The sequence below is a fragment of the Poecile atricapillus genome, chromosome 4, assembly GCF_030490865.1.
Source record: "Poecile atricapillus isolate bPoeAtr1 chromosome 4, bPoeAtr1.hap1, whole genome shotgun sequence".
NCBI lineage: Eukaryota > Metazoa > Chordata > Aves > Passeriformes > Paridae > Poecile > Poecile atricapillus.
Genome location: NC_081252.1, coordinates 23443737 through 23470585, shown reverse-complemented (window position 1 = coordinate 23470585; position 26849 = coordinate 23443737). Strand labels below are relative to the sequence as shown.

Here is a 26849-nt window from a genome sequence, read left to right as displayed (position 1 = left end):
ACTTAAAAAAGCATTACAGGTTTTACTGTTTGAACACTAGGCTGGCTTCTAAGTGAGGCAACCACGCCTGCATTTTAATCCCTGGTCAGGTTAGAAGAGATGAGAACCTTCTAGCCCATGTGCCACCAATATAATTTCCAAGGGAAAATTTACATAAGAAGCTTAGTAATCATCCTCAGCAAATTCTAAATAAACTGCCGATAGTTACTACTCTTGCAACTTGCATAGTCTTGAAATAAACTTCTCTTGCACAAGTCTGTACCTAAGACACTGGATTAAATCTTCTTTATGGAAGAATATTTGGCATAAACAATGAGAATGTCATCACCCATTGCAATAACTAACAGAAGTTCTACTTCGTATTTTCCAATATTAATACCATAGCTGCAAGAGCAAAAGATGCACACTTAGGAGTTACATTTTCATAAATACATAAATACACCTGTCTTTTGCTCTTTCCAAAGCTATGCCATACTTTTGTCAGAGTAACTTCACTGTTCCTGGATAAATCAGTTTCTCCCTTCCTGAGGAGCCATAATGAGCATGAAAGACTTTTCAATTTTTAAAGCCATCTTTTTAATCATCATTTCCAACTAGCTCTCACAATTAAAGAGAATAAAAGTGCAAATATTTATAGTATCTATAATATTTATAGTATCAGAGGATGGCGTGTAGAAATGCAGTCACACTCAAAACCAAGAATTCCTTCTGTCTCCTATGCCTCTAATCTAAGAAATCAAATTTAAAAGGTCTCTGCAATTTCTAAGACTTAGGTAAAAACCTTGCTGAAATGCTGATTTCTGTGCAGCGTTCCTGACATTTCACATCGGCACCAGACAAACTACATACTCTCTGAGAGCTCAATCACAGCTATATAAGAAGTCATTTACTGTGTCCCATAACAGACTGCTAGACCAATTTCACATGAGAATTACAGTAACCACCAGCATGAAAAAGGAGTTAGATACTCAATTAAATAAGTGGATTGTTTTTTCCTCTGCAGCTTAAAGTTGAAAAGAAGGGAGGGAATCCCTCTTACAGGCAAGCTTAAGACATCTGCACATCCCCAGCTCTTATTTTGTGACTACAAGATCAAAAAGAGGTGGAAAGAGGGGGAACCCTAAGTCCTCTGCAATCCTCTGCAATCTAAATCATTAGTCTTCTGTAAAATGAAACAAAAAAACTATGCATTTTTTTCCACTTAACCATTAAATGTGCAGAGCATTAAAGCTTATCCTATTCACACATCAAGTCTCCTTGAATTATCTCTTGATCAGGACAGTGAGTAATGTTAGGTGGGCCTGTAGCCTCAATGCACCAAATGATTACAACACATGCTGCAGAGCAATAGCCCACAAATGGCAGAGTATTGTCTTCAATAAAGCATCTCAGCCTAGGCAGGTTCCAATTTTACAGTTAAATTTGCAATGAGGGATAAAGTTCAATTCTAAATGGCTTGAGACAGAATATAGTTGGGTTCCTTTGATTATTGTTTTTGTTTGGTTTAGTAAAAAGCCCATATTTCAGTTTACTGCAAGGTCAGTACACAGTAAACAAATATTCAACACCTCCAATATTCCTTCATCACCCCATCAATTACGGAAATGTGAAGAAAAAAGGAAATGTAAAGAAGAAAACAGACTCCCAGAAAAATGTGAGGAGAGGAACAGATAAGGAGATTAAGTATTTTGAGTGACAAGCTAACCATATTCTAGGCCAACAGCTCTCCCCTTAAGCATTCAAAACCTAACTATAAGGAAATCCTCTATATACCAAGACTGGTTATAAGAGTAAAACACATTTCAGCACATACTCAGCTGCTGGATCAGTGTGTTCCAGCACCAATTAATTTCCAAAGAACATGGTACCTTCTGCTCAGTAGTCTTTCCTAAAGTCTAGATCAACAGAGAAGATGCGTAAAAATTGCAGCCAATCCTGAATAAGGAGATATTAAGAAGTAGAATGTTTTTTTCTCCCAAGCTGACTCCCAAGGTGCATGTACCCTGCCTCCTCTCATATCACTGACTGCAAATTTTATCTAAAAAGTATGATAAAGCAACAAACAATAAACATTTTACTCACTTTAAAGTTCAATTTTTATTCTATGCTTCCTTGTATGAACTTTTTCAGTAAACAAACAGATTAAAGCTGTTCAGCTCTGATTTGCTCCTGTAATAGTCTCAGTTCTACCCACCTTTTCCAAAAAGCTTACCAGATTCCCTCTATCGAGGTATCCATCTGTACTGACATGGAGATTAAGAGTTCTTAATCCACTTGTAAATTCTCTAACTCATACGAAGCTGCTCCTATTCCTTTACCCTAAATAATGTTGTGGACAATAGTCACCAGAGCACTTTATCTCTCCATGGTGCTGCACCAACCCTCTTGCAACATCTCTGCATTTCAAGCATCTCACTGGAATAGATAGAATGATGCAACATCCACTCTATAAGCTGAGATCACTGAACTTTTAAATCTACTATTTCTCTTTTTACAAAGGTGATTCAGCTCTAAGAGAGCAGCTCTTGTGCTGCTCTAAAGTGAGCAGGGAAGAGACCCCACAGGTCCCCACTGGAATCAGCTTATACAGCAAAGCATGATTATCTTTGCATGCCTAACTGCTAATGCTGTTATGGGGTATTAAATTATCCAGCCCTGCTAGAATCCAACTCCCATACTTAACTCACTGACCTCAAGCAGGCCGTGTGCAATGACATTTCCTGCTAGAAAACATCCCACGATTTAAATTGCAAAAATTGCCTGGGTATGCAGTGTTTATGCTCAGTGCTTCCACAAGGAATGTCCCAGTACAGATGCAAAAACACCCATCTCACTATCTCACCATTAAGCTCATAGTAACATCCAGACAGCTAGAAAAAACTGGCTGTTCTTATCACTCTTTTTTGTCCTATATTCATTCATGTTTTAGTACTTAACCATGAACATCAACATGCTTGATAAAGCCAATCATCTTTCAGTTCAATGGTTTCTAGTCTTTTACTGAAATAATTGGATAATCATCTGTTTGGACATAAACACAGAAAAACCCTACTGTCCTTTCCAGTTACCACAGGGTCAGCCTAAATTTGAGATCAAATTCCACCCATTATCAGTATTCCCACTACCTGAGGTGTTCCAAGCCCTGACTGACCATTGATCAACCACATTGTACCTACTTTGATCCTAGAAATCATAATATGACTTGTATATGCAATAGCCCAAACATGTTTTTTGAGATATCTGATACTCAATCTACTATCCTGGGATGTATATTATGTATATTTCTAGGCTGCAGAGATGTTTTAACTTCTGTTAATCTTCTAGGGTTACTATGCACAACACTATTCTGGTAATTTTCCAAAAAATTGTACAAACAAATAGGATCTGATATTCAGGAAATTAAAAAGCTTAGGATTGCAAATAAGAGACTTCAGCATAATGTCAATTTTTTTTTTAATTACTCCTAGCTAATATGGAAATTCAGCCTTCTTAATAAGCAGCAATTAGAACCTCACATGTAAAAAAAACTTCAGCATTCCTTCCCTGATCACAAGATTCACCATTCTTGCAAGAACCTCACCTGCTAAAACAAAGAGAAAATCCTATGTTCCAAAGGTAAGTTTTTCAGTGTAAGTAGATAGAAAACAAAGCAGAGTTATTTCTCTGAATTAAGACCAGAAGTATAGGCCTATGTGTAACAATGCTCTGCTTATATTCATATAAGCAATGCATGAACTTTGTAATCCAAATATCTACTTAAGAACTTCACCAGCTCACTGCTCAGATGAGATAAAACGTTCAGATAACATGTAACCAACTGTGACCAGACACAGTGCAATAAGATACCAGAACAAGAGTAGAATTGCTGCCTATGGAGGTGACAAACTGGGTGTTTAATTACACCTACTGGGACCAGTCTTTTTTAAAAAAAAAATTATTAGCTACTTCAGCTTTCTTCCAAAAAAAAAATACTAAATATTAGTATGTACTATGGTAGAGAAGGCTATGCACATAAAAATGGAGAGGACTTGAAGAGAACTGGAGAGCATCATTAAGGAAAGAGGAGTACTAAAACTAAAATCTAAAAAGCAAAGTGAGCTTTTATCTCCAAGTAACTTGTGTATCTATACGTTAACTTTCCAGTTGGTTACGGCTTTACTACAACAAGGTGCCTCTAACAAATATTCATCCAGCCTTAAGTGCCCCTTGAAATAAAAGCACAAACACACCAACACTGAAGATAATCTGTGCTAATTATGGTGTTTAGAGTCTAGCTGCCTTTTTCAACTGAAAAAAAAAAAAATCCCACTGTCATTTAAAGGTCAGCATTTTGCTGCACACAATGATCAAAGTCTGCAGTTCTACTGGATTTTAACACACTTTTAGGTACTTCACAACACAGTGATTTATGTCCCCAACTCCCATTTCTTGAGAGTACGAAGAATTGCAGATACCTGCTGGCCCATTACCAGCTGTAAAGGACAGAATTCAGAATGAAACAAAAATTGTGTTTAACTCCAAGAAGAAAATGCTGATGGCTGGAGTCTTTAATGCCAACATCCTGCCCAAATATGTTAAATCTCAACTTTCAGGGCCTTTAGCAAGTCATTTATGACTTGCACAAAGGGACAAATGCTCCTGAAGCAGGCCCAGCAGAGAGTGACAAGGATGATTAAGGGGTTGGAGCATCTTTTTTGCAAGGCCAAGGGAAGCTGGGCCTGTTAAGCCTTGAGAAGAGACAGCTAAGAGGGAACTATATCAATGTCTGTGAGTATCTGAAGAGAGGACATCAAGAGGATGGATCTAGGCCCTTCTAAGTTGTGCTGAGCAAAAGGCAATGGGCAGAAACTGAGGCACAGAAAGTTCCATTTGAACACAAGGAAGAGCTTCTTTAATGTGTGTGACTGTGCACTGGAACAGATCGCCCAGAGAGGCTCAGGAGTCTCCCTTGGTGCAGATATCCAAGAACCACCTGGATGCAATCCTGTGCCATGTGCTCTAAGATGACCCTGCCTGAGCAGGGAGGTTGGACTAGATGACCACACTGTTGACCCTTGCAACCTGACCAACTCTATGATTTTGTAATCAATAGTAATTATCATCAATAGTTACCTTCAATGACTACAGCCTATTAGGAAAGAATGGGATCCATCTGACTAGGAAAAGCAAGGGAATGTTTGGCAGCAGGCTGGCCAACTTGGAGAGGCAGGCTCTAAACTGGTGGGCTCAGGGAGCAGGGCCCAAACTGGCAATACTCATGCCAGTGCACCCAACTGGGGAATACGCCAGGCCCACAAGAGCAGCAATGAATGGTCATTAGCTGCCTCTCAAGAACCAGAGGACGCCTAGGGAGATTCTCATTGGACACAATTGGAAAATTTTTCACAATGAGAACCATCAGCCCCCAGAATAACCTCCCAAGGGAAGTGGACAGCTATGCAACATTGGACACTTCCAAGAATCAGCTGGACCAGGTGCTAGGTCATCCTGCCTGGACTGTGCTTTTGATAAGAAAAGATTGAATCAGATTATCCTTGAGGTCCCTTACAACCTGGTATTCTATTACCCTGTGACCATTTCAGATGATTCTCGATAAATAATCATTTGTCATAATTATCAGCTTATCAAATTTCTGTTTCTAAAAGATCAAGAAAAATTGTCTTTAAATAGGAAGCCAAGCAATTTTTTGTTTAAATGCCAATACCATTTCCTGAATCTGTAGCAAACATTCTCCTACAAAAAAAAACTACCTGTAGCCAGTAGCACATTAATACAAGATTAAAAAAAAAAAAAAAAAAAAAAACTCTGCCTCATTTGAATATTAATTGCCTTCCCTTAGTTCCATTAGTTCATCTGAATTAATTTCCTCCTTTCTTGGCACCTTCTTCCTTTTCCTACCCAATCTTTTAACTCCGCATTCCTGTGGGATCACTGGAAACGACATCCTGTTCTTGGACAGGATGGGGTAAGACACAAACAAAACCAGCACACTCAATCCTGCAAGATGCAGTCCAGGCAACTAAGGCAGATCAGAGGGAACCCACGGCACACGTAATAACCACACCTCACCAAACACACAGAAACACAACAGCAAGGCTATGCCTGTAACTGGCAGCTGCAGGTGAGGAGACTCTAGCAGCAGCAGTCCTGCTTTTGATGTACCAGTGAAAAAAGAGCACTGGAAAGACGCATTTCAGCGCTTCTGAAGTGCTCAGAAGGAACACAGGTTAACGTGCTTGGTAACAAACTGGGATTTAAAGAGATTTGTGCTGACTCCTCTGCAGCCAAAATGCAACACACAGTCCACTGCAGTACATGGGTGTGGTCTGAGACAATAGTTTTGGCTGTTGCTGCTCAGTTAACTTACCAGGCCATTGCTAATTAATCTATTAAGGAAACTAAATAGCAATTAATTTCCACAAAAGTTCTCAGGTGTATGCACTCACTATCTGACTGAGAACCCAATTCAACATGCATGGATATTGGCTTTTCCTTTTCTCTGACTTAAGCGTGGGATGTGAAATATATTCCATCTCTTAACTCCTGTTATCTTACTCTTTTTCATAATTCAAAGCACTTCTGTTTTCCATATTAAGACAATCTTATTCATTCACTTAAAGAGAAGCTATTTGCCAGAAGTCCAATATGTTATTTCCAATTCTGTCTTCTCTGAACTTTAATTTTTTTTTTACATCTCCAAAATAGGGAAATGTCAACTTCATTAGACTCCTCGAATCACTATTTGGAAAGCACCACGTAAATGCTAATCACTGCTCATTTGAGAAACACTATGTAAATATAGCAGTACTAAATGTTTTCCAGTGAAAATCTTAGTGGGCCTAAAATGATACATGATGCAAGACTTCAAGGTGTATTCTCAGAGGAGAGATTAATTAAGAAATATACAGGGTGGACTTCTCCAGATAAGAGCTGTCAAGACGGAAGGACAATGAAAGGTGGCTGACACCATCTTTACACCAGGAAATAATGAGGTGTAGCAGGACACACAGCTCTGCTGGTCTGGCTGTCCCCAACTGCTCCCACCCACATGTCTGCACAGTGCAGCTTTTCCAAGAGAGGAAAACAATTAATTAATATATGTAAAGTGCTTCTGGAAAAGTCAAGCACTGTGTAAGCACTAAAAAGAACTTATATCCTATGGTAAGGAGATGGGAAATTATTTAAACAGCTTAAAAATGTATGTTTTTTTCTTTTAATACAGCATTATTTATTCTTATAGCAGAACAGGTACTTGTTCTTAAGTTTTAAGCCACCTTTAACTAGACCACAGTTCACAGAGAAAAGTAAATTTAAAAAAACCCAACTATTTCTAAGATCACCACTGCAGAAATCCTGACAAAAACATTTATTCAAACTGAACATAAAATTTTCACCAGGCAGTAATGAATATCTTTATCATAGAAATCATTTATGAAAAAGGAGTGAAGCTTATGTAAATATGTACATTTTGCACAGCATATATGCACAAACACAGCGTGAGTTATGTTTGTTCAGAATTTTTCCCTGATAAAAAGAGAAGGGAAGCAACATTCACTGTCAGCTATCCATCTGACACTGCCTTTTCTACAAAAGCCTCTGCTGGTGTCCAGCTTAACTGGTTAATTTTGAAGAGCTACAGCTGTCCAGCTGTGATGTGGCAAAAGGAGCATAATCCAAGGTCAGCAGTTCTACTGTCATGCCCTAAAGACAATACCAAGCTCCTAGCACACAACCTGTACACGTACACCCAAAACATCTCTCTTCCCTTGAGGCCAATTGCTCCATTTCCTTCTCACAAGCCCTTTAATTCTGTCCCTCTCTAGCTATATCACTCATTGTCCACACTTTTCCATAAGGGCACATTTCCATTTCTCTCACAGGCACCACCAATGTCCTGAGAATTCCTCTTTTGCTATAACCTGAGCTATGGTATTAAAGAGGATGATCCACACCAGTCCCGGAATTTATCCACTGCAGCTGACTGGGCAGAAACAAGGACAGTCCTTGGAGCAGGGGAACCCCACCAAAATCCCTCAGTCAAACAATTACAAGCAACCTCTTAACCAGAAACCAGTGCTCCCACTCTATAGTCTCTTGCTATCACAGTGTAACAGCAGTTTTAGCTGATGCACAAAAGGCAGCCTTTAAATACACCCTTTACTTAAAATTTCCTAAACATCTCAGGCTCAGCTTTGCCACAGATGCTGTATTTTGTGGTTTTGTCTTTGTCATATTTCATGAGCACAGATTAAGTATTAAATAATATTTTAATAAATAAATGGATGGCGCTTTACACTTCAAGTCATTAAAACAGTGAATTTCTCTCTATGTCATTAGCTGTATATGTCTGCTGAGTCTTTAATTGTATTCTGAAGAACAAGAAATCAGACATGGAAACCACATGAGAGAAATGGCCTCAATCCAAAATGAAATCATGTATAATCCTAAACTACATAACTCAGTAGTAGTTTAATGATAGCTTATCTAATTATACCTTACGCCACTTACTGTGCAATAGTGTAGCATAAAATCAGCTCTCATCTATATTTATATACACATTCACACACACAAACATGCATCACCTATATAAAGCAAGCATTATGTCTTTGCTGATACACAAGAACATCACAAGTCCACAGTCTGCCAACAAACATGCCATATGTCCTCCATAACTTTACCCCATGAAATGCTTCCATTACAAGCTTCTGAAATACGCAGCTGCAGCAAAGTTGATGACAACGTACAGTATTTGTCGAGTACCTGCTTTTTCAGTTTGTGTCAATATGTTTGACAATAACTCTCAGCACAAATATTTCTTTCAAAGTATGAAGAAATAAATAAAGAAAACATATCATATGCTAAATTTCTAAAAATACAGTGGATCATGGTGGAAATAAATTAAAGAGACCTGGTTAAATTAGGGTGTATGTATGGGATGGCTCAGATAAAAGACTGGTAATGCACACTTTCATTTTCCGTGGATTCAGATTTACAGGTACCGCAACTAGATATTCACTAGAGTCCAAGAAAATATCAATATGTCATAACATACTATATCAATGTTCGTAACAGTTTCAAGACATGTACTGACTGCATGAAGTTTCTTATGAAACTCCAGGTCAGCACTGAACCCCCCTGCAGAAACAGAGTCAATACACTAATATACAACAAAGTATAAATATTTCCCTCCTTAATCTCCAGATGATAATGGACTTTATTAAACAGATGCCACCCATCTTTCATTTCAGTTAGCTGAAAGAACCAATTAGATGCACATTTTCATAATGAAAATGTGAATTCAATGTGAAGCTTTGTCTAACAACAAGCTTGTACAGCAAAGCCTAAGCAGAGCTAAGCCATGGTCTCCAAGGGCTCCTCCCGGCACAGAATGCTAATGTGGGATAGAGACTGACTAACTGCACGCACCCACAGATGTAAAAGGCAAAAATCCGGCAGATAACGTGGAAACAAGTTGGTTATGAGTGGGGGAGAAGAAACACACGTTTCTGGTTAGAAAAATCCATAATCAGTCAGTTTCTAAGTTAGAAAGATACCTGATCTTTTTCATTCAGCACGCTCAGCAAAGCAAGGCTTTTAAGTTGCTCATCCCCAACAGCATTGTAAGCTTTTAGAAAACCCACTCATGCCAGCAGGAGAAGCCACCATGAGCACTGGCCAGCCATGTGAACCATCCAGAGAACAGCCTGTGGGCTACACCAGGCACAGGAGACATTTCCATCTGGCCTGTCACCTGCAGGAGACATGGAACAGCTGCTCAGTGATCACACACATAGCAGCTGAACACCTCCTCTCCAGCACGGTCTGGCACACGACATGGGTGCCACTTGTGCAGTGGTCTGGGGATAACATTTGCTGCCAAGGATGGAGGAAAGCACTTTTCAGGTTCAAAACACATCCCAAACTTTTCAGGTCCAAAACACTTTCCAGGTCCCAAAAACACGAGCCATCCTATCCCTTAGGCCACATCAAAGTAAACTCCTCCAAACAGATTTTAAGCCAAATTCAACTCACTCTATTAGGCTTATAGAAAACAGCCTTCTATGAGAAAATTAGCTGTATCCATATTTATTTTTATAACTCCCATGGAAACCAATTAAATTAATTAACCTCTCTCCATCAAATTTTCTATTAAGTCTGTCCTCATGTGTAAGAACATGAAGATTGAAGAGGCTAGATCATTTCCCTACTCTAAGCTGTAAAAAAAAATAAATTAACGGACAGAGTAATCAGCATGTAGAGTGAAAACTGCTTCCATTTTTAAAATATTTTCAACAGAAAATGCCTGGGCTCTCCTAAAATAATTACTTTTTTAATCCATCCATCACAGAGTCTTAAAATAAAATTTACCATGTGATTGTGTGCATCCCAGCAATAGTTCTATTATTCTCAGATTTTAAGGATGAAGTAGCCAAAATGAGGATTGCTTCTGACCTCTGATCTAACAGTATACACAAATTAGTTCCTTCATATTCATATTCCAGGTTTTATAGAAGCACTTTTTGTACTCCAACTCCTAAAAACCATTCTATTTCAGGAACCTTCCTCTCACCTACACTTGTACTTCCATATTTGTATTCATCAAGTTCTTTTTCCTCCTGTTAAATCAAACAAGCAGACCTTTTTTAACCCCTCAGGGTAGAACATTTTCTCATTTTTGAATAAGCTTCCCTCATTTTTCTTTAAATCCTCCACAAAAGGACATCCTATTTTTCAATGTAAGACACCAAACTGACTTGTTCCAGCAAGCCTCGCCAACAAAACACACACCACAAAAACCACCTCCTTTATTTCTGCTCAGTAGTTGCCCATGCAGAGACACACTGCAGCCTCATCTCCTGTATGACAAGGGGATTGGTAACCCACTACTCCAGTGAGTCACTGCTTTTCTAATGTAGTTTAAGAGTGACCTAAATCTTTGCTTCCTATTCGTTCAATGTTTCATTTAGCTTATTAAAATGAACCCTGTACAAGTGAGCTCATCTTATTATGCAGCACAGATCACTCTGCAATTGAATTCCTCTTATTATGTATACACCAACAACCTTTCTGTTCACGTAGAATCTCAAAGTTTAAGAACTAATTTTTGAAAAGAAGCGATGCCAGTCATGACCGCAGTGCTCTTCACACCTCTATCTATTAAAGGGTCAAAAAAACGTATTAAAGTGGATGTGTGACACACACACTATATAAGAAAGTAAGGGAGATCAGATGTAAAACACAAAGACCTCTAGAGTGAGGATTTTTTTCTTCCTGTGAATAGAGCTGAGAAGCTAAAATATCATTAGCTATGAGAAATCTAATGTTAATCTGAAGTCATGTTACAGAATCTGAAATTAATTCAGCTGCCAAGAAATTGCTGCTATCATTAGATACGTAGAAAACAAGATCTCTCTCCCTTGTTTAGCCACGTGGGACAGTGGATTATCAAAGTTCAAAAAACAAAAATATCAGCAGCATTCCCTGAGCTCACAGAATAAGACTGTCAGCTCATGCAATTTGCATTACCTTGGGCACTGCAGACATAACCAGCTCTCATGGAGACTTTCAGTTCTTAATTTCTACAATTTTACACACTTTTGAGGATGCGTTGTGAAGGCAGAACTTGAATCTGGTGCAGCCATTCCTACAATGCAGCCAGGCCACACACATGCAAAATCTTCTCCTCAGGAATAATGTAAGATACCAACCCCCCCTAAAGTATTCTTCCTACCATTTTCATGCCAGAATTTCTGCATACTTGGTAACACCAACTGGACTTCACATCAACTTGTCCTGCATTCCCTTTAGAACACATAGGCTTTTAAAAATCAACACACATTTTGGCATGAAGCTTCAAGTTTACACACCCTCCGCATGAAGGAGGGTGTGTAAAAATGAAAAAAATTCATTTTTTTTAAACTGGCTACAGCTACTTTCATTTGCCACAGCCAGTGATAAACAATAAACAAAAATAATGTATTTTAAGCATAAAAAAACATTACCAATACCATTTTTCACACCACAGCTGATCCAGAGAATGTATACATTGTGGAGGCAAAAATTATTTAAGCCAAAAATCTTTAAAACTTGATGATTATATTTCCTAAGAGCACTCTTTCCTACCTTTAAGCTGTGTGAATAACTCCAAAGCCCAGCCTTTTCTCTGAAAGCCACAACTTTATTATAATGGATTTTCATCATAAAATTAAAATCTTTTAGGTCTCCATGCCTAATTGTATCCAAGCAGTGACATCAACAATTTCATATCTTGAAGTAATACTTAATTTCATTATAGCCTAAGGAGTAGAAATAACAGCATACCTGAAACCTCTATCATAACCCAAAAAGATTAGAAAGAAAAATCCTAAAATGAGGGAATCACTGAAATGGTGTTTTAAATACACTTTAAATATTTAAAATATTTTGCTAAATTATTCATTGAATGTTTAAAAATACAGAGATTCGCTCTCAAATTTGGTATCTGTATATTATTTTCCTGATCTCCATCATTTTCCTGGTCTGCGCTTTCTAGGGAAGAGTCTTGAAACCCCATTAGCAGCCTGAATTACTTTTGGATTTAGGGAGAATTTGACCCAGCTTTTCAGCAATGACAGTATCTCCTCAAAAGCCATGGTGGTTGTTACTAGCTTTTAATAACATAGTGTTTAATAACATGAAGTTTATTACACTCAGTGCATGGATAAAATGTGATTTAGATGAATGAAGTACTTCAGCATGAACAACATCATTGTAAATCGTGCACCCTCCTCAGCTCTCCCAGAGACATCAGTCTGTTCCTCCAGACAATCACAAGCAATCATATTCCTTTCAACTGCACTAACTCATGCACACCAGAAAGCAGGCTAGGAGCTGCAGGAAAGCTATTGTCCTGCTAGAAGTATATGCTATCCCCCTCCTTCTGCGGTTTCAAATCCAGGCAGATCTCCCCCACAGACAGAAACAGTGAAGTGTCAGGTGAGGACAAAGGATGAGCCTGATGCAATGTGCCCAAAGGGTGCAGTCATTTACATGGTGGGGATCTGGAGATGCACTCAGCTAACAAGAAGATTCTGTGTAAAACCATTCCACAGGCACTAAAATCCCAAGGATGAAGGAGCAGGAAAACACACTGTTCCTCTTGCTAGAAAAGACCTAGAAGATCTCTTCCTTGTGATAACTCCACTGCAAGCTGTTGTCAAGAGGTACACAATAAAAAGAAGGTCCCAAATTCAAAGCTGCTAGGTTAAACAACTGAAGCATAGGATATGAGGATCTGCATTGTTCCGGTAAAACAGAAGACCCAGATGCTGCTCCATTTGAACAGAGTCCAAAAGAGAGACAGAAGGTAAAATCACCCTAAGAGGCTGCTAACCTCACACGGGGAGGCTGTCTAGCCTCTCACAATACATCCTTATGGTAAACGAACGGTAAGCACCAGGACAGATGGCAGAAACTTTTAAAGCCTACCAGAGGCCTTTTTTTCTTTTGTAATCAGATGTAGCTGAACAGCTTAGTACAACATTGTACACAGTTTGAGGATTACACACTGAAATTCATCTCTGCATGTATCTACTCCTAAGCAAATAAACAAACACAAAACATATTCCATTTCATCTCCAGCCAGGTTATGCTTTCATCTTCCATCAAACCTGACCTCTTCAGTAAATCCCACTCCACTGGCAATCCCTCAGGGCATTATAAGGGACAAAGTGAGGCATGCAAACACTCTGTTGTAGCATTGAGGAATACACCTGGTGCAGGTAGCTCGGCTTGCAAGCTGCAAGATTGAAATGCAGATTGAGGTCTGGCTGGAAACCCAGACAAGAGGCCATGAACTGCCAACCCTTGGGATAACAAAGAGCATGAAGACGGGTGACACCAGCCAGCTGGATGGAGACACAGGGTAGCAGGAGCCTAAGACTGAGGAAGAAAAGCAAAAATACCCCTGAAATAATTTTACCTGTACATATCCCAGTGACTTCCCTTAATGCCATGAACATATGCAGAATATTACTTTGTTCACTTATACAGACTTCACTAGGAGAATACTTTGAGAAAGGATTGAAGGACGGGAAATAAAGAGAATCACATTTTGCTCATAATAGCTTTTGACTTGGGAATCCAGAAGACATCCATGCAGCATATTCTGGTTAATTTATTTTGATATGTGAAGATTAACCCCAGGGAAATAAAAATAATACAGTCAAGGATTCTTTCTACCACCCCTGTAATTGTTTCTATTGTCACAGATTCATTAAATCCCTCTGGTAAATCCATAAGTATTACAAGCTGCTGTATTCAAGATAATAAAGTAGCCCATGAAATAACTTTCTTCAATAACCATCATACATAATAGATAAAATACAAAAGGTCTTTTTAACAGACACACAGAGTAACCAGAGCTTGACTTAAGTCCAACCAGCACTGTCTGAAGCACAACTAACAGGAGCAAAAGCAGAACTATCACAGTGCCAAAGGAAGAATCCCAGCTTAAAATAGAATGGCTCACCCTTGAGTCACTTTACTGTACCCTTCATAGCAGTTTATCTCAGCTGAAATTGTCATTCCCATAAACAGGTGCATTTTTTGCACACAAGCTCAGTAAATGTTTTTTTACTTGAACGCAGAAACACCTGCCTGACAGAGCAAACCAAGCTCATTTTATATCTGAACATGACTTGAATAATCACAGTATTGCCCTGCTTTCCAAAATAAACAAACACATGAAGGGGGTTTTGATGTTGTTACTGTGCCAAACACTTACACAATATCATTATTTTTCATAGTCACTATCTACAACATTTTTCTGTGCGTTCTTCACCATAATTTGTGCTCAGGTATAGTTCAGAAAAGTAATATGCTTTCTAAATCTTAGCATAAAGACTGAAGTACTGAAAGGTAACATTCCCTTAAGTTTCTTATGACACAAAAACTCCCTTGCTTTCTTTCTAAGCTCATTTTCACAAACTACTTAAAACACCTCAGTAGGAATGCACTCTATTTGAATACAAATATCTGGATTCTGCATTCACAACCAATTGCTAAGCATTTTTGCTATTGCACAGAAAAACAGATGCCTCTGAAGTTTTCTCCTACTTCCCTATTTTTAACAAACCTTCTCAAACCAGAGGTACCAGAGAGAAGCTGAATGGCAACAGAGCATAAATTACTGGTTTTCCACCTTCAGGTGTGTATCTCTAACTGGGATCTTTCCCTCAATTACACTGTGGTCAGCCAGCCCAATACTCACTTCACTAAGCAGGCACAGATTCTGTCCGTTCTTTCAAGCACTCACGTTAGTTCAAAGCAAAACCAATTCAACTGCACCTTCTTCACAGTGGGGTTTGTTTGGGCTTTCCATTCTTTTCTGACACCACAGAACAAAACCAAGACTGGCCTTCTTTGCTTCTGCCAATAGATGAGCTGAGTGTCAATGTGAACAGAACAATTAAAAACACACAATACGTGCTATCTTTCCAGTCAAAAGCTGAATAAAACAAAAGGTTCATGGCTGTAATGTGCTTGCTTGAGGACTTCAGGTTAAGTAAGTAATTAAAAAAAATGAGAAGCTAATCTTCAGGTGTTGTAAATGGATACAACATAAGGGCTTAAACAAATCAATTCTCATCAAGCAGGCGTCAGTCCAACACCCTGAATAAGTGCTCCACCCCATACTTTCAAAAAAGGTGATATAAAATAACCCAGAGGAAGGGAGGAAGACCATTAAGAAAAAACAAATCAAGCCCCAAACGAACAACAACTTCAGAAAAGCACTCCAATTTTTTTTTTCGTCATATGCCATTATGAATGCCAGACCTAACAAGGCCTAGTTGCCTACAGATTTGCATGTTGTGGTTGGTTCATTTCAATGTCTAAGAAGCTCTGAGCAGCCAGCTGGGACATACACAAGACTCCTCTCCTAGGTAGACTCTTTGACACTGATCATAAAATGCAGCCCTTCTATCAGCCAGAGAATTTACATGAGTGTCTCTCCTCCAATCTCTCAAAACTTAATAAAACCTGAATTAATTTTTGATACTTACAATCTTTTGTCAAATACTGCTGAAAGCAACTAGGAAGTTCAAAAACATCTGGTGCAGCTTGTGCAGTAGGATCCTTGGAAGGTAGGATAAACAAGTATTGTTTCCATAGAAAATGAGGATAAATTGTTTTCTCTGTAATGTGTTTTCATTTTTTGTCCAAGCAGCATAATTTACCTAAGGTTTGCAAGCTTCATTTTTAACTACTAGGACAGAAAACCAGTTTCAAGAGGAACAGAGGAGAACCAACAACATACCAAGGAAGGGATGCTAGAGGCACTGCAGATCAAAAGCTATTGCATTTTCTGCCTACTCCATCCTTCTTACACTGCCATCAGCAGCCACTGCTCAGCCTAATAAATAAAAATAGGAGCTACAAGCAATATATGTGTTGAGCTCCATTGAAGGAAGCAGTTCTGTAGCAGTAGCTGAAGATCAAGAACCACAAGTACATTTAACAACAGCTTTAAATTCCTTTCTTATTTATTACCAAAAAATCTTCTGTAGATTTCATATAGCTACTGTTTTTATTATCTAAATTACAAAGAAATAGTGGTTTCTAAAAACCTACTAATAAAAAACTTGGCAACAAAAGGGGTTTAAACTCCCTTTTTTTTTTTTGACTGAAGGGGGTAGGCATCTTCACTGTCCTTCCAAGCCTTCCAAAAATCCTTCACTTGAAACAGTTGTTTAATTTCTCACAGTTCCTCACCTATAGATCTCATGCCTCTCTCAAGCTGTTCTGTGTCATGTCAAGTCTTGTTTTGTTTTAACTATACAAACTCTTTATGACAAGGATTTAGTCTATATTTAGAAAATGCTGAAGAAGATATAGTGCTGTGGAAGTGTTGTACAGTTTCTCTGGTATTCAAATTCAGCATTTTGGAAGTCACATGCATTGTCCTATGCAAACTATAAGAATCGTTACTGTGATTAGGGAATTGCTTCTTTTATACATACATTTTTTCCCCCCTTAAACTATTTTCAAAGCACACAGAATCACAATGAAATATTTAAAATGCAGAACATAAAAAAATTCAAATAAAAGCATGAGAAAAAAGACAAAAATCTAAAATTTTCACACCCTTTTCCAACCGTAACTTCTTGCTCACCTTCTTTAATAAACAGTACCATCCATCCTAAGGCCGTCTCAAATCAAGGCTACAAATAACGTGTATATTGCAATAATAGAGCTTTGAGAAGCATCTCACCCACAACAAAATAAACTCCTTAAAACCAGGATAAGTAGCATTTTATTTGCTTTTGTTATTTTCTGCCTACCCCTGCCCCCAGTTATTAACTACTTGGATATCTGAGAGTGGACTTCTATTCCAATTTTGCTGTTCCTAAAGCAATAAATGAAAGAAATCCCTTTTTTTTTCTGAACCATTCTCTCTTCCATATTAAAAACAGTGTAGCTTTCAACTGAAACCACCACTGATGACCATCTTCCTTTGAAAAATTTGTATTTTATACACACACACACATATGCAGTATACACCCCAGAAAATTTATCTTCACAGTGCCTCAGGAATACTACATATTCCTGTAAGCAACTCACAGGATGGGTTAGCTAAAAACTTCATTAAAAGCATATTAACATCCTAGTCTTCTTCACCTGCTAACACCCTGACATCGAAACTATTACAGGTAAAAATGATATGCATCTCTTGACAAAGAGGATTTAGATGTGTAAGTTATTATGCCTTTAGCTAAGCCATGTAAGGTGGTTATTTGCAGGTTCTTAGCTCATGCCAAATACTAAATGAAAAGAGCTAACTAGCAAAACTATTAACAGTGTAAAACAGCCTTGTAGCTTCTGGTTCTGATTTCTGCTTGTAAAAAGTTTAAATCTGTAACAAAACCTATCATTAACAGAAAACTGTACATTACTCCCTTATTAAGGAGTAATGTACTAACATTGTAACATGTATTATTGTAATATGTAATATGTATTAATGAGCAAGTACTAAAGACTAGTGTAAAACTTGCTGAAATGCTTCCAGAGGCAGACACCAAAACCATAATTGACCAAGATCAGGATGCTGGGACAAGGATTTAGAGACAATAGAGATTACCTTGCAGCTCATGTGACTAATCCCTAAATTTCTTCTAATACGCTTTCCGTGGTTGAGGCAGACATGGAAGAACAGAACTACTGATCTTCCCTTAATTCCCTACCACCTCTACTCTATGTCTTTTTCTTTCCCATCTCAGCAAATGCCTCAGAGTTTGCTAGCTATAAAATAAAGATCAGCAGATAAAAAGAAGTCATTTGTGGTGTCAGCTCTTATCATTTGACAAACTAATTTCTTCATATTTCTTTTATTTCCTCCTTATCTACTCCATATGCATGTTTTTCACAACTCTCCAGACAATATTATTTTGAAATAGCTTTCCCAAATCTTTTATTCTTACTTCTACATTCCCATTATTCCTCTATTTATGAAAATTTTAAATCTAGGCAAACATTTTAACTACCCTAGTCTTTTGAATCTCTGCTCCAGCTCGACTTCATAAAAATTAAAAATGCCATGTGTTGTCCCCTTGCATAATCACCATTAGTATAAAATAGGTACCTACAGCTACAAAGCCATTTGTTTTCAGACATTGAACTTATTCACATCACTTGTATTTGCAGTCTTAAACATTCTAAAATTCCTGTTCTTTTGGACTTAGTGTAAGAAACATTCTTATAACCTAATTTTTAGAAGTACTAAGAATTTAATGATGTAACAAAAAACATCAAAACAGTACAAGCTCAGTAACTTTTCAAAATCAGTCCTTGATAAAAATAAATGTTGTACAAAGCAAACAGACAGACAATAAAATACTATTTAAGGGTATAATCAAGGCCTCATTAAAACCAGTAGCAGTTTTGCCACTGGGCTACAGGGCCAACATTTGTCTCTGAGCTTGCAGCCACTATATTGAAAAAATGGGTTCAAAACTGTAACAAATCAGGATGCTTGAGAGTCCTACTCCCAGTATAATCTCTGTACTAACTAGATAAAAAACACTACATAGTTACATAATTCAAAATTTACATTTCCATAAAACAAAACCATTTTATTTGGCTATTCACAGAGATGGCTGAGCCTGCTATCACATTCCTTATACCACAACTACTTTGACATAGGGAAACAGCAAAACCAGAAGAAAACAGAAGATACGTATATGGCTCTCCCAGCCCAGGATCCCTGACAGCTTATTAACCTCCAACAGAAGAAATCAACTGGAATGCCTTTAAAGGCTGCCTCTGGAAGACATGCAGGTGTGCCTTCACATGCTGGGTGGGCTGTTTTCGAAACAGCCACAAGTAAAGGGTCTGGAACATAAAACCTATGAGGAGAGACTGAGGGTTATACAGGTTGGGGAAAATGAGTCTCAGGAGAGACCTTTTCACTCTCCACAAGTACCTAAAATGAGGCTGTGGGTCAGCCTCTTCTCCCAGGCAACTGGGAGCAGGACAAAGTTGAGACAGACTGAAGTTGCACCAAGGGAAGTTCAGACTGGATATTAAGAAAAAATTCTTCACTGGAAGAGTGGTTAAGCATTGGAACAGTCTGCCCAGGAAAGTGGTGGAGTCACAGTCCCTGGAAGTATTAAAAAAATTAGACACGGCACTTTGTGATATGGTTTAGTGGGCATTTTGGTATTTGACAAAAGGTTGGACTCAATCTTGGAGATCATTTCCAACCGTAATGACTCTATGATTCTATTATACTACGATGCTTGTGCTTCCACACGCAAATTGACATCAACTTGGACATGCCATTTCCTGCAGATGCTGTGTGGCCCAATTTAAAAAATACTTGGTTTAAGTATCAAGAAATATTAAAAGCTTAACATGCCACTTTAAGCACAATTTACACCTTACACTCACAGCTGAAGACATGATCTGCACTCAAAGCATTTGAGAGGTCTCAATGAATGTGAAAGAACGTACATCATCTTGCAACATCCCTTTAAACAAATATGGAGAAAGCCACATCATTTTTCCTATTGCCATTTTCTCCCACTCACGTCCCTTCAGCAAAATCAAGAGAAAAAAAATGAATATATTATTGCAGAATTTGCTTTTGAAGGCAGTTTATTAATATTTCTGAATACTCCAAATGAAATTAGCTTCTTAGCGTTTTCATCCTTCCAATATATACACTATATTCTTATTTAAAGTTTCCGTGTTAACAAGAAAATAAATATTCTTGCACAGAATAAAGTAATAAGTGTGGTGACAACTAATAAAAAAATATGAAAGGCAATCTATTCTTGTCAGGACTGTAACTCTATTTCCATTGCCTCTGTGCCACAACACGTTCAGTTGGTCATCAAGAATCTAGCCAGCATATTTTAATGTCATAAAACCTGACAAAACAGTTATCAAGGCTCCTATTCCAATCAGTAGCAATTCTGCCACTGGCCAATACTTCTTCAAGGATAGATGGTAAAACTTTGCTCATCTCCTCTCTCCTTGCCAGTCATTTAGTAAAAAAAAAAAGTAAGACAAAACACTTTAGATTAATAAAAAAAAGAGCCAGGGCAGTTCTGAAATATAGCCCCACAAATTGGCACTGCACTAAATTAAAGCTAGGAGACACTGTAGAATTTGGAATTAGTACCCAGCACACAGTTACTAATTCCTTTTTAATTGTACAAAATACAAAGCACAAACTGCTGGTGTATTGGGATATTGGCAGAGTAGGCAGAGACTGCCACTGCCACCTGAGCTCAGCATACCTCTCTGACCACATTTCAGATGTACTGGGTGACTCCATCTTTCTCCCAGTATGAGATCTGGCTGGCATGGCACAGTGACAGTTTAACATCATTGGGAAGTGACATCTGAACAGATGTCATTGCTTCTTAGGTAAATGACAAGGTTTGGACTACACCACAAGCAACACACAGTTGAAAAACCTGTTCAGGACCTCTGTACTCTCACCCAAATCTAAATCCCACTGTACTATACAAAATCAGTACATCACTTAGAGCTGTTATTTTCTTACTAAAATGTTTAAAGAGATCACATAAAGATGGCACAAAGTAGGATCAGTAAAGGGGTCCAAAATAAGCATGAAATCAGCAAAAAAAAATGAGAGCTGAATATGTAATGGAACCAATTTACTTTCAGAAGCAATGATTTGCACTACCAAAATTTATAAAGAAGTGATTTTAAAAGCTTCCCACCATCACAACTGGTTTTTTTACACTGGAAAACAGCTATGGTCCTCAGAAGCATTACTGACTGAGCTGGATCTCAAATTCCTGATATGCTAGATGATTATAAAAAATTAAGTGGTATTTCCTTAAATAATGTAAAAGCATCACTACATTCTACGAGTGCAGAACTGCTTTCTCTCAAACTTAACAACACAATGAAATCCAGGAAAAGCTCTTTTGCCTAGACTGAAAAAAGTCATCTGACAGTAATTACTCTATGTTGAGAAAATGCTGCATAACTTTACACACAATCCTGTAATTGGATCTGTAAGAAGTTTCCACATCTATGCCAAGTTACCAAACAAACTATATAAACACAGTTAATCCATTAAGACTGTCAGACGTTCAGCTGCCTTTATCACAAATCAGCTGTGTGATTCCCCCATATCACTGCTTCAATGTCCCATGTATGAGGAAAAGAACTACACGTCCATACCTCAACACTCATGTAGGCCTTCAAAGCAATAATCAGGGCGAAAAAATAGCACCATGTATAGGCAACATACAGTGCTTGCATACAAAACCATCATCACTCAGATGTGGAAATCCCTCTTAACAGTGTGGTTTTAATTTTTAGGTTTTAGTTTTCGCAGAATTACAAAACACACGCAACAAGTCTGCAGTGTGCATTTAACAAAAATCTTGCTTCTTCCACATCTAGGACTTTACTACTCTTACTTATTGCCTGTCTGTAGCTTCTTTTCCCTTACTATAAACCAACTATCCTCTATAGGACAGTCACATTTCAGGTAAAAGCAGCAGACTTCACAGACAACCTTATTACTACTACTATTATTATTATCATTACTAGTATTATCATTTCACTGCCATACAAGAGAGAAATTACACTACAACCTTCAGTCATGGAGTAAGTTTGTATTATCTAAATGACATACACCATGATGTAGTAGAGTGAGAACAAGTCATGAAGCAGTAAGTAAAAGTAACCACATATTTAACTAGCAAACAGCTATAGAGGTTTAATACTGATGCCTGTAAAATACACAGCTGAATCTTCCATACTGTTAAAGTAACAGGCCCTTGCTAAAGCACAGGAATGTGTAAGAAATCTTACCAGTACAAATGACAATACATATTTTAGGTACTTGCAAGTTCTGTTATTTTACATGCCATCTGTCCTGTGGCCTCTCACACAGCCAGTATGCTCAACAGTAAAGTGTAATACAAAAGCACTTTATCAAAGTAACCCCTTATTTACTTTATCAAGGTAACCCAGTTTACTGTCACTGCAGAAAACTGCCAGAGGCAATACTGAGAGGAAAAACCTAACAAAACTGCAGTCATTTTTCAAGAAACAAACACAGCCCCTACTTGCCATTATTTATGCCTGCATTTCCTTTTGTTTCCCTCCCTCCCACCTGGTGATGAGCCCCTCCAACTACAGCAAAACTATTCTCAAGGGGAAGACCTGAGGCACTGACTCTTATAATCAAGAGTAAATTCTGCAAGATAGAAGATAAAGTTCAGTTCCTCATCACAACAAGCTAGTAGCTATTTAATTTGACTAAGTGTTCATAAAGATTTCTTTTACATTGATATGTTCTCTGACACATGTTAAGTTATTTCATGTCTTGCTTTACTAGTATCAATCAACTTCAGACAAATCACGTGCAACCAAGTGCAACATTCACTTCTTCCCTTGCCTCAAGGGAAGGTAAACATGCAGCCTCCTTTTATTAGGAGGCCTCCAAAAGTACAGTGAAAACAATCCAATTAAAGTATCATGGTTCTAGAATATGTAGAGAGAGTTACAATTTTTAAAAACTATCATTGAGTTTAATTTTACAAATTAAATGCTCTTTACAAATTTACAAACGCTCTTCTCAGTAACTTACTTGTATCTCTGTAATTCCCAACATCATAAAAAATGCAGTGGCATTATTCTTGCTAGTACTCCAGATGGGCTAATCCAACAAAGCCATAGTATCGTCCATGAACTTTCATGGAAGAGTGAGAATTTTTCCCCATGGAGCAACTTCTCTACATCTCTTTTTCGATTTATGAAACACTAGCAAAATAAGCTCCAAAACACTGCCAAATCTAACTTCTTCAAAGGCTCATGTGACTTAGGTTTGAATCAAAAAGGAGAAATCCAGCCACACACAGCTTACACAGCACAAGAGATTGTGCTCTCACACAACCACATGCACAGACCTGAGGATACAAGATGCGTCTTCTGTGACTAACAGACTTAAAAACCAAACATTAACCCATCAGACATGGTACGTGCCCTATGTGCTGTTTCAGGTCATCCTGCTGGTACAGCTCCCCATATCAGTTGCCCTACTCAGGCCTGCACTGAGCTTTCCAGAAGGCAGGCCACACTCAAGCCACCAGCTACTCCAAAAAGGAATAGAGCCAAGGATTAGAGCCAGGGTTACAAGACTTCACCCTGTGGGCTGGCTTTCCCACTGAACTAAATTCCCTCACCAAACTATGGCAGAAAGCTGCTGTACTTACTTTTCTTACAAGCCAAACTGGGGAAGTTACACTATGGGGAGCACTGCACTCCAGACTCAAAGAGGTAAAGGAACCTCAGTTTGCAGAAAATACCCCTTGCTTCTCTGTCTCTGTTTCAGCAGATACTGGACAGCTGGGTATTATTACCTTCTCCTGAGCCAGTGCTGCCTCTTTATGGGATGTTGCTCTCTGGGATGCAAACAATGAATAATATCTCAGTCGTCATCATGATGTTCCTAAGAGGACCTTCCAAGACTAGTTATTCCTCTGGGTTATTCCAGGTCTGAGTCAGCCCTTTCCATTTATATTTCCAAGAAAGCATTCTTGAAATATTTTTTTACTGTTTTTACTGTTTCTGAAATAAATCCTTTATAATCGCAGCTAAAGGAAGCTACTCCAGAGATCATCATTAATGCCAAAAAAATCCCAAATGTTCTACTGCTACTTACAGCTAAATACAAACGTTAAATCCTTTATACCAACTGCATTTGTAGTACAGGCACACATACAACAAGAGCTGTAAAGAGGACAAGAACCCTCCTGAATGATTAGGCACAATGTCTTTGCTATCTGAGCTTTTTCAGTTCATTAATATTTCACTTTTATATATTCCTCAGCCGCTTTTACAACATGTTTCTTTCTCTCCTTCTTAAGTATGAGCAAGGAGGATTGTTTGAAGTAACTAGTAGACCTTGCCTCACATCCCCACCTCCGTGCCCCCCGAGAGTTTAACACTTCAATTGCAATATATACTAGATAGAAAAACACATCTGGCATAGAGACGGATAAGAGAATACTCTGAGTCTCCTTTCTAGTTACATTCAACTAGAAAGGTGTGTAGTAAGAAAATAAAGCACGCTGCAGTTTGTATATGCCAAGACACTTAGTGCTTTCAATCCCAAAGGAGAGACAGAGACATAGAGGTGGGAGGGAGGGGGGATCCCTTCCCTGTGGAAGAGCAAAATAACCCCGTTCCTTTGCAAGACAACTTGCAGCAGCATCCTTTCCTTGCCAAAAGTCAAAGACAACCTCCTTAGCTAGGAGAAGCAACACAAAAACTAACTAGAGGAAATAAAGGATTTCCATGAACCTCTTCCATAATATAAGCACTACCCTCACCATCTGCTCCACTTTTTAAGCTTGCCATGCGATTTTGGAAAGCACACGCAGCATCCTCCAGCTCCTGCCTCCAAATCCATGGCAAAGGTCACACATGACCGCCAGTGGCCGGGCCCTACCCGTTCCCATTTCTGAAACCACTTCTCATCGTTTTCACAGGTTAACTGCAGATTGTCTGTCTAACACACACGGAGGAAAAGCGGGGGAAACGGAAAGAACAAACGCCAAAAAATAAACAAAAAAAGCATGCGATTTCTTCCCTGTCACCTGCAGCAGCGAGGCCAGAGCGATGGCCAGCGAGGTTCAGCCGCCGGCTGCCCGTGCCGTGCCCCCCCAGGCCGGGCCCGACGAGCCCCGCGATGCCCTCAGGCCAGCCCGGCAGCACCGCGGCCCCGCTGGCGCTGCCCGTGCCCCGGGCTGGGCCGGCCCCCGGGTGACACCTGCGGGCGCGGAGCCCCGGCCGCCCCGCCACAAAGACGCCGGTGCCGCTGGCCCCGCGCCGCCCGCCCTCGCTCGCAAATCCCCGGCGCTACCGGAGCGCTGCTGCCGGGGATCAGCGCGGAGCTGCGGCACCGGCAGCCCCGATCCTCCGCCGCCCCCACCGCCGCAGCCGCGGGTCGGCGCAGGGCGCCCGGCGGCCGCCGCCCCGCCGGCGGAGAAGGCGAGGCCAAGGCAGGGGGGGCCGCCCGCGCCCCGGGGCGACACCCGCCGGGGCACCTCGGCACCTGCCGAGCGGGGCGAGGCGGCCCCGCCACCCCGGGGCACCCGCACGCCGGGGACCCGGCGGCGCCCCGCGGCCTGGCCCGGCTCTGCCCGGCGATACCGCCCCGCAAGGGACGCGTTACCTGGCCGGGCTCCTCCAGCGCCCGACGCGCTCGCCGTTCGCCGGCGGGGGCTGGGACCCTCCTGGCAGCGCCGCACCGGCACCGCCCCCGCCCCGCTGGGTCGCTGCGTCCGGCCGGCGCGGGGAGGATAATCCGTGCGGAGCGGCGGTGCCCCGGTCTGTCAGTCTGTCCGCCCGCCCGTCATGTTGCGGCCGGTGTGTGTGTGCGCGGCGGGCAGGGAGGAGGGAGGGCGGCAGGAGGAGGGAGGGATGCGGGGGCGGTCCGGGGCGGCGCTTCGCGCGTGTGCCGGTGCGGGGCGCGTGTTCCGCGGCGGGAGCGGGGCTGCCTCGGTGTTTGCGTGTGCAAGGGATGATGAGCGTGTGCCCGCCTGTGCGGGTGGGCCGCTGTGTGCGCTGCGCCGGGTCTGTCCGTGTCCGTGTGCCCCCAGCTGGAGCAGCTTCCCCGGCCTCCTCGGGCGAGAGGCGAGCAGCGGAGAGAAGAAAGTCCCAGTGCCCCGCGGGAGGAACTCAGCTCCGCTCCGGTGTGCTTACACTCACCATCTGCTATGGGGTTCTTACTTATTTTTCCCTTTCCCGAAGGGCGGCGGAGCCCTCTGGTTTCACTTCCTCGTCCTCTTTTCCAGACATGTGTTTTGTAATTATTTCCCAATTGTTCCGTGGCCATCCCGGTGCATTGCTGGTCCTAGGCAGGGAAAAAGGAAAGGAGACTTAAGAAGCAGCTCCACACCAAGGACAGTTCTCGGCTGCAGCGGTCTAGGATCAGGAATGATTTCCCTGGAATATCCGGTGAGGGCAGAGGTCAATTACATGGCGTTTAGATGTAATGAATTAAGTTCCTTATTTAATTCAGAAGGATAAGGGAAAGCAGAGAAATAGCCGTGTTCTCAGTAACTAATACTTAAGGAATATGAGTTTTCATACCCAGTGTTTTTTTGGCCAGTGTATACAAGATCTCTCCTGTATCACCCACCAAAGTGAGCTACTTTGCCTCATTAAAAACAATTGAGTAAAATGAGTGATGACTCAAAAGTGACAGGCTGCAGATATGTGCCGTGTCCTCTTACGCCAAAAAATAACAAGCATAAAACTCCTGGTACTGAAGAAACTCATTGACTTTGCAGACTTCATTCTGAACAGGAGTA

At 40.2% G+C, this 26849-nt stretch overlaps 1 protein-coding gene across 4 annotated transcripts in view; it reads right to left on the bottom strand.

Annotated features, from left to right (window-relative positions):
• The window catches only part of CCSER1 (coiled-coil serine rich protein 1), a 610518-nt gene extending 584604 nt beyond the window's left edge, over positions 1 to 25914 (bottom strand). For all 4 annotated transcript variants that reach the window (XM_058839027.1, XM_058839031.1, XM_058839029.1 and 1 more), the window contains exon 1: positions 25709 to 25914. The gene's annotated coding sequence lies outside the window, so the exon portion shown is untranslated. The remainder of the gene's footprint in view (positions 1 to 25708) is intronic.
• Positions 25915 to 26849: the final 935 nt, after the last annotated feature.